General features: G+C 36.6%; 1 long non-coding RNA gene across 2 annotated transcripts in view; it reads right to left on the bottom strand.

The window, feature by feature from the left end:
• LOC148652696 (uncharacterized) overlaps positions 1 to 15,543 on the bottom strand; it is a 149,072-nt gene extending 133,529 nt beyond the window's left edge. Inside the window, exons 1-3 of one of the 2 annotated variants that reach the window (XR_015925403.1) lie at positions 15,479 to 15,543; positions 12,955 to 13,252; positions 12,292 to 12,376 (exon numbers count right to left, since the gene is read on the bottom strand). This is a non-coding gene — a long non-coding RNA (uncharacterized LOC148652696). Of the gene's footprint in view, positions 1 to 12,291; positions 12,377 to 12,954; positions 13,434 to 15,478 lie in introns of those variants that run through there. The other variant, XR_015925402.1, reaches the window with a different exon arrangement.
• Between the last annotated feature and the right edge of the window lie 4,185 nt (positions 15,544 to 19,728).

Raw genomic sequence — 19,728 nt, 5'->3', positions numbered from 1 at the left:
GACTAGACAATGGATCAGGCCCTGAGTGCGCACTGGATCATTCTCAAACCATAGGAGCCACTAGTTTTTCGCTTCTAATTTCACCTCACATTATTTGCAGGATCACAGAAAAGAATGAAAGAAAAGGCCAAAAAGAAACCTAGAGGAACTGTGGGATCAATTCTTGGTTACTTCAATGTTAGCAATTATCTGAGTACATTTGCTGAGCTGCATTAAGTACCCTAAGTTCAGCTGAAGATGTAGAAATCGAATCAGTGCAATTGTACAGTCTCAAATGTCCCCTCAGCAAACAGGGAGCAGTACTACCATGAAGAAATGGAGAGGTCAAGGTGCCTAAACAAAGGAAATGAACAGGACTGAGATAGAGTTAACCTTCAAATGCTTTGCCGTGGCTGACTTGTCTGATTGGTCTTGAAGCTCCTTTATTTCAGTGCCTTTTGGCAAGCCTTCCCCTGCTCATAATAACAATCCTCACAGGAAAGGGGTTGCAAAGGTGAAACGTCATGAAATAAATAGCACAAAATAAAAGAAACATTTCACAAGCTCAAATAAAATATTTAAAAAAAATAAATAAAAGCAAAGATATTGCTTTTTCACAATTGACACTGTTGATGGTAGATTTCATTAAGCGGATCTAGAGTTACCTGTTTTGATTCGTGTCAGTGTAAAATTTATTAAATGCGCCAAAGAGAAACTGTAGAGGAAGTGGGGTCTGTTTTCTAAAGGCGATAAAAATCAGTTGGCACTTACTGAGGAGCTGCCTTTTTTATTTACTGGCACAGCCAGAAAGGAAGATGCTAATAAACCACACATGAAATGTAAAAAAAAGGAATTTACTGTACATTTTACCTTTCATTTAGATTTTGGAAAGTTGGCCTGTTTCTGAATTAATGTAAAAATAAATATTAGGTCAAGCCCCTTAGTTTCTACATTGAATCGTCTAGAATTTTGGCCATATACAAAAAAATCTGCATGCCTTTGGAAATACGAGAAGTAAGCTAACAAAGAGGGTACTTTGTTTATTAAATTCATGTATATTTCTTATTGCATTAAGGAAAAACAGGTAATCTCTTTTAACCTCCAAAAAACCTTTCAGGTCTCAATAATATTTAACTAGCATTTACGGTATACATTAACTACAGTATAGTAGTCTGCAGTTAGGTAAAAAAGGTAATTTAAAGTAAATATCAACATTTCTAGTAATAAAGGGTTAACTACTCAAACTGTGTTTTCATTTGTTTTTAAAATATGTGTTTTGAGATCGGGGATCATGAACTTGAGAGGCACAGAAGATTGGAAATGAATTATTTTACAGTAAAATGTTAGGCAATGCCACACTGAAACAGGACTATATGCTTTCAGTTTGATACAACCTGAACCCTGTTCTGAAATAAAGTTACATTCATCAGTATTTATTTATTCAGTGAGGTGATACTTGACTTTACGCAAACCCCTGTTTTGAAAAGCTTAGACGTGGGTTTTTTTTATTAGAAATTTAAACGTCTTTGCATGACAACTTTAATATACTACACAATGCTGAGTGCAAGTAAGATCACTGTTTTAGCGGCAGTGGAGTTAAGACCAAGGTTCTGTCACAAAGCAGGGTGCTCACTGTTAGTTTCCTTTGCCTGAAGTACACATGACACCCTAGGTTTTCACAAATAAATTAATAAAAATTCAACTTATCAATTCAAAGTTTCAATCTAAGACTATTACAAGACATCCATCAATGAAGTTCACTGCATTTGTTCACTGCAGTGTTGTCTAAGATTTTGAAATACACTAGTTTTAAACTGTTGGTCTCTCCAGCACTCTGTAAAGCAACCTGCCTGATAAGAAAAAGAAGGTGAGGCCATATGAATCAGGCTTCAGTGATTTACAGTTGTCTGTCAGTAATGCAAGAGCACAGATCTGTGCGCATTTACTACAGCACAGACATAGATGACAGTTTCACTCAGTGTGATAAGCACAGACCCCTCTGAGCCCTGGTCAAGAATCAAAATCACCTGACAATATATCTCATGGATTCGGCTGAACAAGGCAAATGAAGAGCTACTGTGAGTAAACATGAAATGTTTATAAATTCTTATCAACTATACATATTTTTAATAAAAGAAAAGAAAAATTATCTTTAGTGTATTTGAAGTTTTAGACATACACAGCCTGCACAACTCATTTTTCTTTTATTTTGGGATTTTCATCATTAAACGTGATTCATGTGTCATGGGCCTTAAATTATCAGCTAATAAGCTCCTCTAATTTAAAATTCCCTGTTGTTATCAAGGGACACTATGATCTTTATGTAGTCATGGGGTAGGATGGGGACTAGTGGCTTGAAGACAACTTTTCCCTGAAACACACACATTAGATTGAGCTGCCAATTTCCATGCTGAAAGTTCCACTGACAATAGCAAAGTCAGTATCAAAGGGAGGACTGACACTCTTATTGACCACACTGAGTACTAGAAGATTTCAAGCACCTTTCAAGTAGTAGTAGTAGTAGTAGTAGTAGTAGTAGTAGTAGTAGTAGTAGTAGTAGTAGTAGTAGTAGTAGTAGTAGTAGTAGTAGTAGTAGTAGAAACTATGGGGTTTCCAATCAAAGATACACAGGCTGATTTAAGATTATGCTTGGCCTGTGATGAACTGCTGCTTGGAGAATCCTTGAAAGTTACCTAATGACACTAGGACACTAACAATGCTAGACTAAGGATATCTATGTTTCAAAGGCCTGAACCAGTGAACCTTGACCCTGGGCTATAGAGGTCCACCTAACTGCAGATGTGCACTTTTCCAGGTTGTGCCACTCAGAAACTAAGACTTTCTAGGACTTTTGTTGGTCGACCACTGTCGATTTGTGAGGCATTAAGGGTCAAATTTGATACTGACACACAGCCTGCTCAGCTTCGATGCTTTTCCTGCCACTTTCATTCCCCTACTTTACATTAAATTGTAAACTTTTAAGCTCTAAGGACTCACTCTCTGCAACACATCCTTCCTTCCGCCTGGTAATCAATTACTGCAGTGAAAACTTCCGAAATGGTCTTTCCTCCTAGCCTCTCACATGAGCTTCAGTAATGACCCAGGAGACTTTGACCTGTGCTACCAGTAAGATTTTTTTTTCACTCAAAGCTACCCCTCTTAAGCTTTGTGCCTAGAACTTTCATGTGCCCTCGCCTAACATGTGACAGGACTCAGCTAAGACGCACACATCAAATGTGACTGTAACTTCAGCTGCGCTTATCCTTCCCTCTCCTCTCTCACTCTTTTAGTCAAAACTTATTAACTATGAAGTGGAACTGAACTGGGGGTGCTGAGGCTGGAGTACAAATGCTTTTTTCTTCTCTTTTTGCTGTCCTACTGAGGGCATTCAGTAAAGAACACAGCCGGAGACTGAGACAGCCAACATGAACAAAAAATGACAGGTAAAGCAGGGCTTTACTGAATAAATCCAGTCAAATTTGGAAAATTCCACAGTGTATTTGGAGAAAATCACTAAGGCTGTAAGGGTGTTACAATCTGGGGTTGTGTCTCTTCCACACATCACAATATGACTATTCAACCATTCTCACCATAAGTACAACCTTTAAAGCCATTCATTTAAAATGACATGCTTTAACAAAATGTTAGACAACAATAAATGAAAGAGGCATATTGGATTGAATCATTATAAATGACAATCCTTCCATCCATTTTCAAACCACTCTCTCTAATTCAGGGCTGTGAGGGAGCCAGAGCCTATCCCAGCACGCAACAGGCACAAGACAGAAACACCCTGGACAAGAGGCCAGTCCATCACAGGGCACACGCAGACACAAACATGCACACACGCACACACTCACACCAGGGCTAATTTTCCCAGAAGCCAATTAACCTACCATGTCTTTGGACTGTGGGAGGATATCACTACTATAAATATTTTTAAAGTGGAAGACCTAAAGATAACACAGTAAAAAAATATTTTCTCTGTATGTGTTGAAAGGTTATTTAGTACCTTCTGTTCAAATTATATTTATACTGTGATAGTATACTTTGATTATATTATTATTGACTATAGATTTCTGTTGCTCTGTTTTATATGAATTAGGGTGATAAGTAAAGAGCACTATGTATTACATGAATACAATAACCTTCTTCCCTTCTCCTTTCTCTGTTTAGCACTGCGAAGAGGTCAAGGCCCATGAAAAATAATCATATTATTCAGCGCAGTGTAAAACCCTGAGCCGCACTGCCAGGTGAAAGGATTGACCTGTATGTCCATGCGTAAGCACTAACATTCAGACTCTGTCATTAAAGAATATAATACCTAGATAGAGGGGTTCCCGAGACATCCTTTAATGACAAGGTCAGCATTTTGAAAATACCTTTATGAGTTAATTCATTAAAAAATGTTATTAAGGCTCACAGGGAAGGTCACGGGAGTGCACTTGTAGGTAAGGGTAACTCTATATTTTTAATTACAGGCCTTGGTAGTGCGATAAGCAGGTCAATGCTTCTTGATAACCTACTGAGTCATCTGTGTTTGTGACATAGCCTGGTTACTCAGTGAGAACAGCATGCATTCCCCTGCCAGATTCAATACTCCTGTCTGCATACCTAAGCCACTGGGGGGAATCCAGCCTGCTTAAGCACACACTCGGCATAACAATAATGGTGATGATAATGGTGACAGTAATAAGGAAGCACACTGCTTGACCTTCACATCAATCCAATATTATCTTTTTATATATTATTATTATATAAAAAACAGTGGCAATTATTTTTATGAGAATAGATATTAAGAAACTAATTAAGAAAATTAGCTCTCTAACGTTTGTGATGTTCTTAAATTTTGTCATACAGTTTTTCTTAATGGTGGGTTATTCCATTTTCTTTTTGAATAATTTCACAGCCATGCCCTCGTCCATGTAATAATGGTAGTTACAATACTAAGGTGTTACTTGGCAGGGATGGCTATGGGCTTTTATCTCACAGGTGACCACTAGGCTGAAAGTCAACAGACAAGCAGAGGACACCAATCACAGAAAAATCTAATAAACTTGATTGAATTACACTCTCTTTCCTCCCACTGAACTCATACACACGCTGTTCAAATATTGGATCTCAGGAAATCAGGTAGGACAATTTCCTTCATGTAACTTTAGAAGGTAGAAGCAGGGGTCCAGGGGCTCTGGGCCATAACTACTGGGCTGCTCCAATTAAGCCGCCACCCCACTGTGCTGAACCTGATCCGAATACAGGATAGCTGGGCAGAGGTCTGATGTGCCCAGAGAATACTGTACTTTGCACATATTACACTTAACCTCTTTCAGACCCTACACCCTGCTCAGGTTCACACTGCCTCCGCTACTTTGCAAAGTGCTCGTTAAAAATAAAGTCACAGAAAATGGAAAGAGAAGAAAAGCTTCCCCTGTTGTGCCTTATTATGACCTCTCATTTCATTCCAAAGCAATCACATGTGGACATTCTCTGTTTCCCCTTTCAGGATAGTTTGTCAGCAAAATGCAAAACCGTGATTTAATGGATCATAATATTATTTTTCTATGTTTTAAACATTGGATGAGTGCTTTATTTAACTGTGAAATTGATGCATAATAGTAAAGAGATGTCACTGGCAATAAAGAGTCACCGGGTAACAGGATATGAAAGGAAAAATCTCATGTATTCAATAATAAGATGTATGCTTCTATGTATGACAAACCAGCATAGAAATGTTCCATTTTTAACTGTATCAAAATAAAGAATGAATCAGAGACTGACGTCCTTAAAGACTCAACATAGTTTATCCTAATTTCAAAACTGCTTAAAGTATAAAAACAGTCCTGAAGTTATGGATGGATATCTCTGTCACACATTAAGATCCAGATCCAACTCCTGGGTTAACTGAAGCAGTAAGGTACTGCACCAATACCCAGTATGGTACCTTTTTCAAGGGAACAATCGTACTGTTTGCTTTTTGGGTTTAAACCCATGAGCCTATGGGATTGTGACTAGTACCCTAAAAAACAATTCGCTTCAGCTCCTTTATTCAAGAGCATGTACAGTATGAAAAGCTTTAGACACCTGTTGCAACTGCTATTGTTAAAAATGGTTTTACACATTGCTACTCGAGTATTGATGTAGAAATATTGTCTTTTACACAATTGCTTCACAAACAACAAGGACATGAAAAGAATGTTCACTCCTTCCCCCTTTCGACTTTTGCCAAATATTTCCCCCTTGCTGCCTTATCTTCTAGACACAAACACAAATATATCAGAATAGGACCAACATTTATCTTCTGGCAGCACCTGTGATTCAAAATTGGCACATAAAACTCCAACTTGATTTTTTTAATTAAGTTCCAGTGATCAAGCATAAGAAAAAAAAACTACAGGATTAGTGGCTATCATTTTCATTTTAATTTCATTAAACTACTGTGGTACTGTGGTGATAACAGAGATAAAAACTGATAATGTTTCCTGTTCTTCACTACACTCCTCACAATGGCAGGAGCTCTTTCTCATGTAGTATTCCTTTCATAACAGCTATAAAAAACAATTAATAGCTCTAGAATATGAGCACCAGAGGAAAATTAATTAAAGGCTTTGTATGCAATTATTGCACCCCATTTGACTATCTGTACTTGATTTTGATACAAATAAGTATATATCCTAATTATGTTTGGTTTCTTTCCACAATGTTTTGCAGGAGTATGTGGATTTTAGATTGTTTTTGGTTGTTTTTGCGACAAGAGTATTTCCAGGCTGAGAAGACAAATAACTTACTAGTCCAGTTAACTGGTCAACCAGGACAAAAATACTTCTAGAAGCGCCTCACCAAGCCGTACCACATCAGGGTTAGATGTCACCGCTCTTTCATTACTGTGGCATTTACAGGTGTAACTGTGACTGCGCAAAAAAAGAATGAACCTTTTCATTCGCCCGAGAATCTGTGGGCTTCTTGGAAAGAATTGGAGATGTGGCAATACAGGAATGATACAAACTAACGGAAGAATTCCGCCAAGGAAGTTTCTTTGTGTTATTCATTTGTTCATTTGTCAGATGCAAAACATCTAGTAAAATTGTATGTACAATTTTACAACAGCATTACCTATTGGCTGATTTGTTATATAAAGTAGGATATTGTGTTCAATGCATTTCAGCTATTTGGTTCATAAACTATGCTTTCTTAACTCAGGCCAACGAGTGGATAGGTTTGAAAATTGCATAACTTATATCTTTAAATTCCAAAAAAATATATATTTGTCTATCTACTTCATAAGCCACAAAATAAAGAAGTTATATTTACCAACAAAAAAGATTTGTACTTACATTCTTCCATTATGTTCTTTAAAAAAAAAAGGTTTCATACACATCACAGTATTTAAATGCTTTAGACATTTATAAGCAATTACAGATTTATGTACAGGGATCTGCTATGCAATACCTCCCTGACAATATCTGTCAAAACGTAAATGCTGTTTTGTTTTAAAATTTCAACATTATTACATTATTAATTAATACTGTACATTACATTCTAGTTCTTACTTTGATGCACCACTGCAGTACATAAACCCTTTGTGAAAGACCTAAAGAAGTCACTGTCTATTTACACTTATGTATACATATACATTTTCTGTATAAACATTTATAGCATGACATGAATGAACATTATTGAGTAACTGTGTAGTAAATAAGGAAGTTAAAATATTGCACAGCACCTATAGAGATTTTGGAGTGTGTTGTTTGAAGGAAGTGGTTAATAGCAAAGTCGCCAGACTTTCAAACTTACGTCAATGTGACATAACAGGCTATATTTAGAAATCTCGCTTTCGTTACATGGAAAAGAAATAGGAAAAAATAAATAAAACTGCATGGAGTTACACCCTAAGGCACGAAATACAGGTGCCCGAAAAAAAACAAGAAAAAAGAAAAAAGGGGGAATGACATCATTGAGAGCTAAACTGTAATTTCCTTCTGAGTCTGGTTGGGGATCAGTGAGCACAGAGAGTGAGACTGAGTCAGCGAGATGCACACAGCGGACTTGTCCAAGACACACACTAAGCAAAGGAGGGCTGCAGTGAACTGTTGCTGACAGGGGCTGCTTTGTTTTTTAGAATCAGATTAACTCTGGAAGGATCCTCAGATCAGACAGATATAGCATACTAAATGCTTGTTCTTCCCCCACCAAACCAAGACAATTAGAATTAGATGAGTACAGTATGTATGTATTATTTTAGCTGTTATGTCAGAAATGGTGTCTGATGAGATGTAATAAGATTTCAATTTCAATATATTGTGTCAAACTTTCTACTGTACCCAACTAGGTTGTTTTCCTATTACCTATTGTATCTTTTAACTACAAAGGAGCATATTTAGAAGGGATGAAAGCACATCTACTGACTTACTGCAGTGAGATGAAAGTATTTTCACAATCCTAATTGTGCAGTTAAATTTGCATTTGATTATTTTTGTGAATTCAGTTGCACTGAATTCTAGTTTGTATCAAATGAATTTTAAATACTAAATTAAAGTATGGACTGGCAATGGACTGGCATCCTGTCCAGGAAGTATCCCACCTTGTGTCTGTTACTTGTTAGGTTAGACTCCAGCTCCCCAGATACCCTGTATTGGATAAAAGCAGTTAGAAAATGAATGGAAGCATTAAAGTTATATACTGTACTAAATATGCTTACTGATACAACTATGCACTGAAGTCTAAGATTCTCAGAGATAATCAAACATCATGGCTGTAACTGGACACAAAATGTGGATGAAATAAAAATAGTCAAGATGGGCCATTTGAAAAGAGCTGAATTGTATCATTACCATTTTTATTTTTTGCAACTATACAGTACCAGATAACATCAACAAAAATGCCTGAACACTATGACTTTGTCATCTCTTAAAAAGGTTAAAAATGCAATTTGGAATGATACAAAAGTCAACATTAAATTTGTAGACTTAAGATTCTTGTTACCAGACATGAACTTCAGTGTGAAATATGTAACTCTACTTTCAAGCTCAAGACTGTACAATATACATTACAATCAGCATTGAAATATGATCTACACACAGCAGTTCAGAACAGAGGTGAGCTATATTTGGCCATAATACTAAAACAAGTATGATCAACCCTCAATATTACCACTGAAACTGTATATTGAGATACACTGTTGTACAAATATGCAATAAATTGATCAGTTATGATCATATTGTCATGTCTCTGCAAAGAATTTACCATCAGCTAGCACCTCAACATAACTATTCTAATATCCAATAATGGAGATTTTGTTGTTGAAATGAAACATATTGCAAATCTATCTCTAATACCATCTTTCTAATCAAATAAATTAGACATATTGTGAACTTGTCGATTAATTAATTCTGGCCATTTATGTCTGCTAAACATCTTAAACTTAAAATGGATTTTCATGCACCAGTTGAACATCACTCAAGCCCCTCCATCAATACACCTTATTTATAATTAAGCAGGAGAGAAACCATTGAATACATTGTACTGAAAAAGATAAGCTAAATGCATAATCAATTTATTGATAGTTCACATCCTCCAAATGTGACATGCTTTCAAAAACAATAAGATTACAAGACCTAACAGTGGTATGACCTATTTACAGAAGTGACAGCCCTTATTCAATTCTTTTAAAGTTTAATAACAGCAGACATTTGTGAATTGCTGAATGTGAATGAAGTACCTCACATGTCAACACACACATAAAAGCCAACTGAACTCCTCTGTCTCTCCTGCATCAGTATACTTTTGAACCAAAGTTCTTGAATGGAAATCTTTCAAGAAAAAGCTTGCAACTTGGATGTTTCTATGAAATTCCTTCAGCTGAGTAACCTTTAATGGTAGAAGAAATTTCTGAAAATCCTGTTTATTCTGGTTTGAAAACCAAAGATTAAGGACTCTGACAGGTGGGGAAAGCTGTTGTGAGCATTATTTATAAAGATACGAGAAACATGTTAAATGCCGGTTTGTCATCTTTTGTCTATATTAAATGTCTATGTTAGCTCAGTTCTGGATTAACAGTATTTGATCAACCTAGATTGTTATCATCTGCAAAACAGAGTTAATTTCAACAATATCAGGATATAGTTTGTCAATATATTAGCTGTGGTCCTAATACAGATCCATGAGGTACTCCACTAATTACAGCACAACAATTTGGGCATCTTCCACTTATCCGGACTTATCATTTCCTGACATGTAACTAATTATTAATTCCAGTGTGTAAACATTGACTTCAATGTCTACAGACTGCAATTTCAGAATTAATTTGAGTATTAATTAAGTTTTCGGCACTGATGCAATAAGGAGCTTCTGCTTGTACCATATTCACAGAGGCTGTGATCCATTGCCATTGGGAAAGTGGGATGTCAGTTCAGCTAGAGCAATTAGTCTTCTTAGGAGGAGGAATGCATTTTTTTCCCCGCAGATGCCCTAACTGTATGCCCAAAATGAACCTCAGTCTGCCAGAAAGCCAAACCTGAGAAGGAAAGAGATTTGTGCTATCTCCAGATCTAAACCACGCAATAAAAGGAAATAAATAAAAAGGAGATAAAAGTTCAGGAATTTACAGCACCTTAGAGGAAATGAGTATAAATTGTATCAAGGTACAGCAGGTTACACAGCACATAAAGAAACATCTAATGCTTCTGTCTGTTAGTGGTATTTCATAAATCCCTGAAACACTGTGTGATTAATCAGAGGACATTCCATCTTAAAATCCATTATGCTGCCTCAGATACTCAGCTAGTTTTTGCTCTGGATGTTAACTACTGACTCGCTTAATAACAGTTGCACTTACCACCCACTGATAAACGATTACTTTCAATTGCAATTAACTATAACCACACAAGAAGGTTCATATTTGTCTTTGAATTAAGAGACTTGTCGCTGGAAGCCATTGTTCTTTTAATGAACGATAAGTGAGGTATTTACATAGCACTATCCTTCTTGTGAAAACGAATTCCCAGGGGCCTTACTTGCGAGATTTCAATTCCTTTTCATGTTTTACAGATATATTCCAGTGAATTTTTTAGATGTAAGAGGAATATTTACTGTATATATTTAATATAATATATATTTGGAATATTACAAAAAGTATTTTATAGCACCTAAAGCTGGATAGTTCAGCATATATGTTCAACATTAGTACATGATTCTACAGGCAGGAGTTTTTTTTGCCTATTTACTGAATTTTTCTCCTACTTAAAGCAAACTCCTCTGCCTAGCATTTTGACAGTGCAGTGGGAACTGGAACAGTTTTGAAAGTAGGAGGCATTTTAGAAAGGCGCGAGAAAGCAATACTCTTAAATCAGTCCTGCCTTCTGATGGTGTCAGGGGTGTGATAAGTCTTGTTTAAACTTTACCCAGAACAAAATACTACGTGTCAACAGGCGACCGTGCCCAAATGCTCTGATCTGGCCAGGCAAACACCCAATCAGCCCAATAAATCAGGAGTCTCTGATGGGTAAAGCATGTTTTTACCATTTGGATTTCTATCATCATTAAATTAATTATTTAAAATAAGTCATGCAAATCGTTCTTTTCTATTGTTATTTATATGCTTACCAGACACAGTGAGTGGGTTGGAAAAATAGGAATAATAACAGAATAGTAAGTAATAACCTACATAAAGAGCAAATAATCCCATGAACAAACACAAAAAAACAAAAAAGACTGAGAATTCTCATGTATATTCTAGAATTAATGTCTGTAATTGTTTCCTCTGGTATAATCTTAAAGTTTCCCTGAAATGTTCATAGTCAGAAGGAAATCACATCAATAGGTACTGTATTGTAGCTGTGCCCTTCCCACCCGGCTGCATTATCTTGGTAAACTGGCAGTTGTGAGGGAAAGCGTTAGACAGGTGAAAAGCTAGCTTTTGCTCTTCTGCCCCTTTGTCATTTATCACAGTGCCACGGAACTGGGTAGAATTCCATTAATTCTTCATGGGGGCTTAAACCGGGGCAAATTAAACAACCTATTGCTTTTCCCAACCATATAAAGGGCTATAAGACTCTCGCCCTGCTGCTGTCACCACTTTTATGATCCAAGATGTGGCCCTGACCATGCTTTGTCAGGACTCTCAACTTGGTCTGAAATAACTTCAGCCACCAGGAGATAGGGAAGGGGCACAGAGGATTGGGAGAGGGGGGTGGTTGGAGCTGTCACGACTCGATAGGGGGGATCAGATTTATGGGCTAAATAGCTGCTACTGCTGAGAGGCGGAGATCTGCTAATGTTCTTTACATTAGCCCTGTTATCCAGCACAGGTGGCCTTACCTAGCTTTGTTCCTCTAGTTCCCACGCAGTGCCCCACTGCCCCTTTCCCATTACTTCATCTTCCATCAGCAGCCAATGTCCAGCCCTATGTCAGGGGTTAGGCAAACAAGGTATTTACACTTGGAAAGTCCTCATGACTCATTGGACCTAGTAAACACAAACAGAAGCAGCAGCAGCACACACACACTGAGCTCAACATACTGTACTGTATATGCCTTTAAAAGGGCAGTCAGTTTCCCAAACTGGACTCAGAAGAATGGTCACAAATGAAAGCCACAGACGTGGAGTACTAGAAATCAGTGTCAATTTTGCAAAACAAACAAGACTTTACTTGAATGTTAGAAATCACAGTTAATTATTGTGGATTCATAAACGTGAACTAGTGCTGGCAAGACTACTTTACTGTAAATTTACATAAATGTGCAACTAAACTTATTACTATATATTCAATAACATAATTAAGACAATAAAGCCATAAGGAAAATTAAGTACAGTAATATCACTCAGAATGGGTTCAGGGAGAGGAAAAACGCCTAGGGCATCCTTTATTGGGACAATTTAAAACTTTTGACATACACACAGAAAAATGTCCTGGTTAAACATTTCAGAGAGGAATCCGGGAGAGCAGAAGGGATCTAAGACATGATTTAGCAGTTTACTCACAGTGTTTGCCTTGAATTTTTACGCTGCAGTTAGAAGTCAAGCTGAGAAGTTTCCCAAGCCCTGAGTCTGTGAGCAGCAGCCCAGCACACAAGCACCACGCAGGGATATGTATCTTCCAGGAGCATACTGGTCCCCTCGACCACAAAACACAGCAAGCTTAACTACTGTAAATCTGGAAAAGGCCAAAATCATGCTTGAGATGCACCTTCCTCTGTGTTGGAAGGCCTTGATAGCAACATTCCCTTTTCCATTCCAGGCCTTAGAATTGGAACATCAGTTTTTGCTTCAACTGGTGATTCTGTATAGAAAAGAAATAGAAAAATTAAAAATAATAATAAAATAGCTTCATTTCTATGTCGGCAAAAGCTAATTGTTTGTATTGCTTCTTGAAAAAATCTTTTTTAAGCTGAAGAAAAAGGTAAAAATATATGCTTGTAAAGAAAGGTTAACCAAAATTTAAGGGGAGAACTACACAGTCAATGATGTGTAAACATCTATTTAAATCTGTTAAAAGCAGCAATCCTCAGGAGTGCTCTTGCGAAATGCAGTTGAAGTACAGTTTGTACAAACTACACAAAAGAAATGGCTGGAGGCCCAACTTAGCCCTGGAACAAGACTAGAACCTTTTCAAAGACTGGAAAACCATACAGCAGGGTATTAAGATCATATTTCGTGGATGATTATTTAAATCAGAGTAATTATGCCTTTTTGCTTGTGAACGAACAAGAAACAACAGTCTCCTACTTATCCTATTGTTATTGTATTTCCATTACCACTGGTAAGTTTTGTGGTTTCTATAGGATCTCAAATAGAGCATGGCGATTGCAGAAGGAAATCTTTCACCATCTAGTTAAAAAGCAGGGTAGTTAGAACTCACAGAACTTCCAGTGAATGATTGAAACTGAAAGCTATAATTACAGGTGAAGCTGACAGGCTAATCAAGGCCTGATTTTAATTAATGCATGGGGTCATAACCCCTGTGAGGCAAGGGAGGATGTAAATGAAATTATGTGCCGGGAAGTTGTATTCAAAACAAGCTTGCCACTACACAGTGTTGTATTCGGGAATTCTTACATGTCCTGAAGTAAATTATTTAGCTCTGTTCCTAACTTTGGTTTCTTTTATGGCTACCATTGCTTTTGTTAAAGATTGTCAAAATACAGGACAGCACTATAAACACATCATGAAAAACTGAAGCCTCACATAAAAATCCTGTAGGATTTCTTTAGCCCATAGTTGTAGCAAGGGCCACAGCTTTTCCAATGGCTTTAAGATTTTTTCTTTTAGTAGTTTAGTAGTCGGCTTTCTCCAAAAAGTTCTTATTAACACTCTATGCAAAAATCGTAGGATTATTCATTTGTGTGTCTTCTGACTGAATAATCAAAGAATGTTACCCATTGATACCGATTTGTATTTCTTTAGAAGAAATGGCAGACTGCCATCTTGGTCAAATTTATTTTAGTGCCCACATACACCAACAGTGTTTGGGGCACTTAACTGGGTAAAAAAGCCAAATAGCATTGAACAGCAATAATGATAGAGATAAAAAAACATGGAAAAATGAGAAAAGGCAAACACTAATTAAAAGCCTGACAAAATATATAAGTCTTTTTAGTCTAGAGTTGAAAACTGTAAGAGTTTACATTCTCAGATTGACAGGGAGCAAGTTCCAGAGTTGTGGAGTAAGGCAGCTGAAAGCTCTCCCTAATCATCTGGAAAGATGATAAATAAATCATGTTCATTTCATTTGTAAATGGCCTGACTGTTCTAATCTAAACCCTCTTATCAAAAATCAATGGTCAGTCAATGGTTCGTGGAAGCAGAGAGATAATGTTCCAGCTCTCAAAATGTTCCTGAGTTCACCTCTCAAGCCATCTAATTGGCTTGCACTGGTGCTCACTGATGCTCCTTTTCACTTACACTTTTTCACCACTGTTATCACTGCCCATCAGATTTTTTTAGCAGCCGGTTAAGAAATTGTGTTTTTAAGTGTGTAAAATGTAACATCTTTCGATTGTTGTTTAACCATAATAACAAAATAAAATAGACATACAGAGGTTTTACATTACACTTTCCCCTGTATTATGTATCATTGTTATCTATATATTATTTTTAATTTAATGTAGTGCTGTGTTACAGTTTCTACAAACCATTCCACATTAATTATCACTCAACAAAAACCCTGGCCTGAACTGTGCACTTTTTAAATGTGCTTCAGATCACATGGCAAATTTCAGGGTGATTTGAATCCATGCCAGTCTGAAACTTCATATCTTAATATCAGAAGCTTTCAACTAAAAAAACCAATCAGAGATTAGCAATTTCAATGCAGGTATTTTATTTTTGTGGGGGAGTAAAAAATATATACAGTACATGTACATTTTCAGCCATATGTTTTTCTCATTCTTTGATATAATGTTTGCGTTAAGAAACGTTATTATTTCTGACAGTCTGACACGTAGGTGTAGTTTACCCAAGATTATTCTGAACAAAGAAAGACAACCCATCTGTATTGAATTATTACCTGCGCGTCAGGTGTAATTTTCAACGAACTCTTCATATTGCAGGTGGTCAGCAAAATCCGTTCTGAAACAGATGCATTTTTAATTGAAGGCAACCAGTACTTAATTTTTTTCAGATGCATTTCAATTTTAAACTATATCTTATATCTTATTTCTGTGATGACCTGAGTTACAGTTCTTTAATCTGTGTTTAATGAGCCCTATTAACATGTACGTACAAACTTCCATGTCCCACTAGTATATTACAATTTGCAGTCAGCGCTGAAATTTACAGTAAATTCAGTTTTTACAAAACATCAGTACTGATTAGCCCAGTAGTGTGGAATATTAAATTTATAACATTTATCTTTCAATGATATATGGACTGTAGTTTTACATTATTTACAATGTTTATATTACTTGAAAACTATCTTTAAAGCGGAGTAAATTGATATAAAATATTTCAGACAAGGGCGTGGATGCCATTAATTATACCTTAGCAGTACAACTACATGTTTTACAGTGAAGCATCAGGGGTTCCACAGCTCATCTTATGCAGGAGAAATTTCAGAATATGCTTTCAAACAAGTTTACGTTTAGAAAATTCAAAAGCCACATGCTATTATCTTTTTGTGACCTGTTTTACAACAAAGACAGTGTTGACAAAAAGTTGGAAATTTCCTGTTCTGTTTGTACTAAAAGTGGTTAAAATGTGAATATCTTAAATAAATAAGTCCAGTGTAAATAAACTTTCAAAAGGCGGGGTGAAGAGAAATCAAGTCTTGCATAAGTTTATGTATTTTTAAAAAATAAATCAGAAGTATAATTAACCTGACCAGGAGATAGGATTACTGACTGATACAGCTTTTGGGGTTTTGACGTAACACAAACAAACAATTTTACAAGATCCAGAAGTCTGAGTTTCCCTTTGCTTAAAAAGAGCAGTATACTGGCTTCGAGGGCAAAAAGAGAGGAGAAATTGCCAAGAGACATCTGTAAACTATTAGATGTAAAACTTCAGGTAGCCTAGGAAAGCACACATGCTGCCCACATTACACCTAAAATCACATTTCCACAGCTTTACTAACCCAAATAAACAACTGCACGATATACATTAGCAAGAAGCTACAAACACAGAATCTGCACAGGTAGAGAACTGTTTTCAGTCGAAGGCTGTACGGAAACAGGACAATGGACGGGACAAAGATATCTGATCCTTCTCCAGAGAGGAAAGGGGGCTTTGGTGTACAATGATGATCGACATTTTGTCTCTATATAACTGCATAATGGGAGTTGTTCTTATCATCGTAACATTAAGCCGGGACATCTGTAGGATGGTAAAACGGGTATACATACTGTATATTGCAATACAACACGTAAACTAATTCATTTGCAAACTCCAGAACATGTCTTCAAAAAAAAATATTCCTATGTCTGTTCTATATTGTTTTCTGATAATAAAAGGCAAATGAAACCAATATAACATCTATTTACAGTACATAGAAATACATTAAATTGTCCAAACCAGGGAAATCTATAGAGTTGTTAACTACTGTACTATACAGAACTCTCTGCTAAAAATATCAAACTGAGCCGTTTGGTCCTTGCATGGTGTAGGCCTACATTAAGCAAAGACCTAAGAATCAGATTTAGTTCCTGCCGCTTAATACCCAGATCAGTGACTGAGACTTTTCTAATAACAAAGCTGCTATTGTCCGGGTGTAAACAAGCGCTGAAGAATACCCAATAACAAGGTAAAAGTTCCCGCGGACAGCTGAGGTACCCCTACGCTTTACTGATCAGATAACTTCCTAGATACCTGAATTCAATAAGGACTATGAACAGATGAAACACTTCAAACACGTTTTAAACGTAGACATATTTTGAATGTACTTTTTTTTCCTATAAAGCATATCCAATACCACAGAAAACCCACTAAACATTTTCATATACCATAATAATATACTTTAACTTCCGTTTAATCTGGTTCATCCCAGTCTTTGATAATACTTAAAATGTATTTAGAGTTTTTAAACAGGACTAAGCAAGTCTGCAACTTTTGTCGTAAGAACCCGTCTTCCGCAATATCTAAAATTGATTTTAACTATAACATTTTCATTAACTATAGACTTAAAAGAAGGGACGCATAAATCAGAAAAGTCTATGTGATAAAATGTTTAATTATTAACTGGCATTATACAGAAACGAAACACAGATCATACTGTACCGATTTGCTTAGCAAAACGTTCAGTTATCACCTCTACACTATTTTTTTCGTTTTTTTCTTCTGAACATATACCACTTTATAGATTTTCTAAAGGCAATATTACGGTATTTTAATTTAGTATTTTCAAGGTGGCGTTATTTACTGTAAGTTCGATTGTTTCGGCACTTAGTCAGGCATTATGCGTTCAGAAAAATAGGTTTTTGGGTTCTGCAGAACTGAGTTATTCGATCGGCAACACCGTTCTTGCGCTGCACATCGTTAATTGGTAAGGTTCAGAACAAAGTGACATTAATACGCCAATTCCTGCTTACTCGGGATATTGTAAATGTCATAATACAACGCAAGGTGACGTACTCAAAGATAAAGTTTTTTTGTCTGTTACGAATGTATTTGAATTCTTTTTCAGTTCTACTAAAAAGCACACACTAAAGAATCTCTTTCCCAGTGACACAAACATCTAGTTTAGATGTTTAGTATTAATGTGTAAATATACTGTATAAATATATACTGTATGTATTCAAACCTACATGTATACACTTATGTAAGTAGTGTACTGAAATGTACAATTAGATTAACTTGTGTCGGTGATAATTTGGTGTTGAAAAGGGATCAACACAGGGGTCTATGTTTAAACAGGACTGGGCAGAAATTCGTTAGTACACTTTTTTAAATCTGAATGACTATACGTTTAGTTTATTATAAATGAATGTGAATTTACAGTTATTCGGCGCTTATGCTTTATTCAATAGATGTATGCGAGGAACTTGGTATCAGTCATAAGGCTTACAGTTTGTGCCTTATGACCGCCTTCAACAATAGTTCTATCATTTTATCATTAATTCAGGAATTAAAGCTTTGATTGTGCTACTGAAACACATTATCGTGTTGAAAAAATACACCAATGTGCTGCTTTGTGTTGATAGTAACATAAAATGGTGTCGTGCCCCTTTAAACTCGATATTATATAATTTCAACAGGTTTTGAGAACACTCCAAGGTGCATAGCCTACTACCTCAGTAAAGGTAAAGTACCGAAACTACAAGCTGGATCCAGAAAGAGAGTTTCCGCAGGACTTGGCTAACACTGCTTTGTGTGTGTTTTGCTGTGTGCTGGTCGAGGTAAGGGGCAGACCAGCACGGTCGATGTACCAACTCTGCCTGAAGTCTACAGTAGCTCGCGTTGGCTTTGAGCCTCGCACCCGACCTCCAGACGGCCTAACACAGAACGTGAACCAGCAACTGCGCAGCACCGTTTTATGACCGAGCTCACAAGAAAGCACAAGCACGGCGCGCTAAATGACACTTCGATTCAGAAAGCACAGCCGAGCAACGTAACAAAAACAAACAGGTTCTCGAGTAAAAAAAAACACTTTCTCTGTGTAGTGCATAAAAATAATCTTGTCACCTTTCCTAAAGAAGCCCCTTTGTCTGCTGGAGACTTCACTTGCCTTTGTTTTTCTAAAGGTTATGTATTTATTCAGGACCTTGCTCACTCCCGTCTTAAACAACTTGGATATTTTAAGACGACGTGTATCATTAATCTTCCACAAAAAAGCTCAATTGCATTGAAAACTTTTTGTAAACAATTTGCAAATTAAGACGGATTAATTTGTATACTTTTGGCGGTCTCCTGAAAAAGCAATATTGACGTGCGTGTGAGATCTGTTAGTAGTGTTTTAATTCTATGCAAACATAATGCCCCTTGCTTCCAAAACATGTTATTTTAAGCAATATTATTATTTTTCCCGACACAATAAACAAAGCATGTGAAGGGGAATATGCAAGACGTGTAATGACATTATCTGAGACTTAGTATAGTTTACCTGTGCCATTTTGTAGACTTACAGTAGCTGCAGACGTAGCTAAAGTCCTAATTCAAGTATTAGGAGAAACCTGCTCGAATTTCAACTACTTGAATTGACGGGGTATTAAATACGTGAAAATGTTTAAATTCCTAACCACTTAAGAACGTTCGGTGTTTCCTAACCAGCTTTAATGCGGGAAACGACGTACCACACCGTACGGTGTTTATCAAGCGATCAATTGA

Source organism: Lepisosteus platostomus, chromosome 11 (genome assembly GCF_059453375.1).
Source record: "Lepisosteus platostomus isolate fLepPlt1 chromosome 11, fLepPlt1.hap1, whole genome shotgun sequence".
Classification (NCBI taxonomy): domain Eukaryota; kingdom Metazoa; phylum Chordata; class Actinopteri; order Semionotiformes; family Lepisosteidae; genus Lepisosteus; species Lepisosteus platostomus.
The sequence above is the reverse complement of the archived record's forward strand: the minus strand, read 5'-3'. Positions and strand labels throughout refer to the sequence as shown.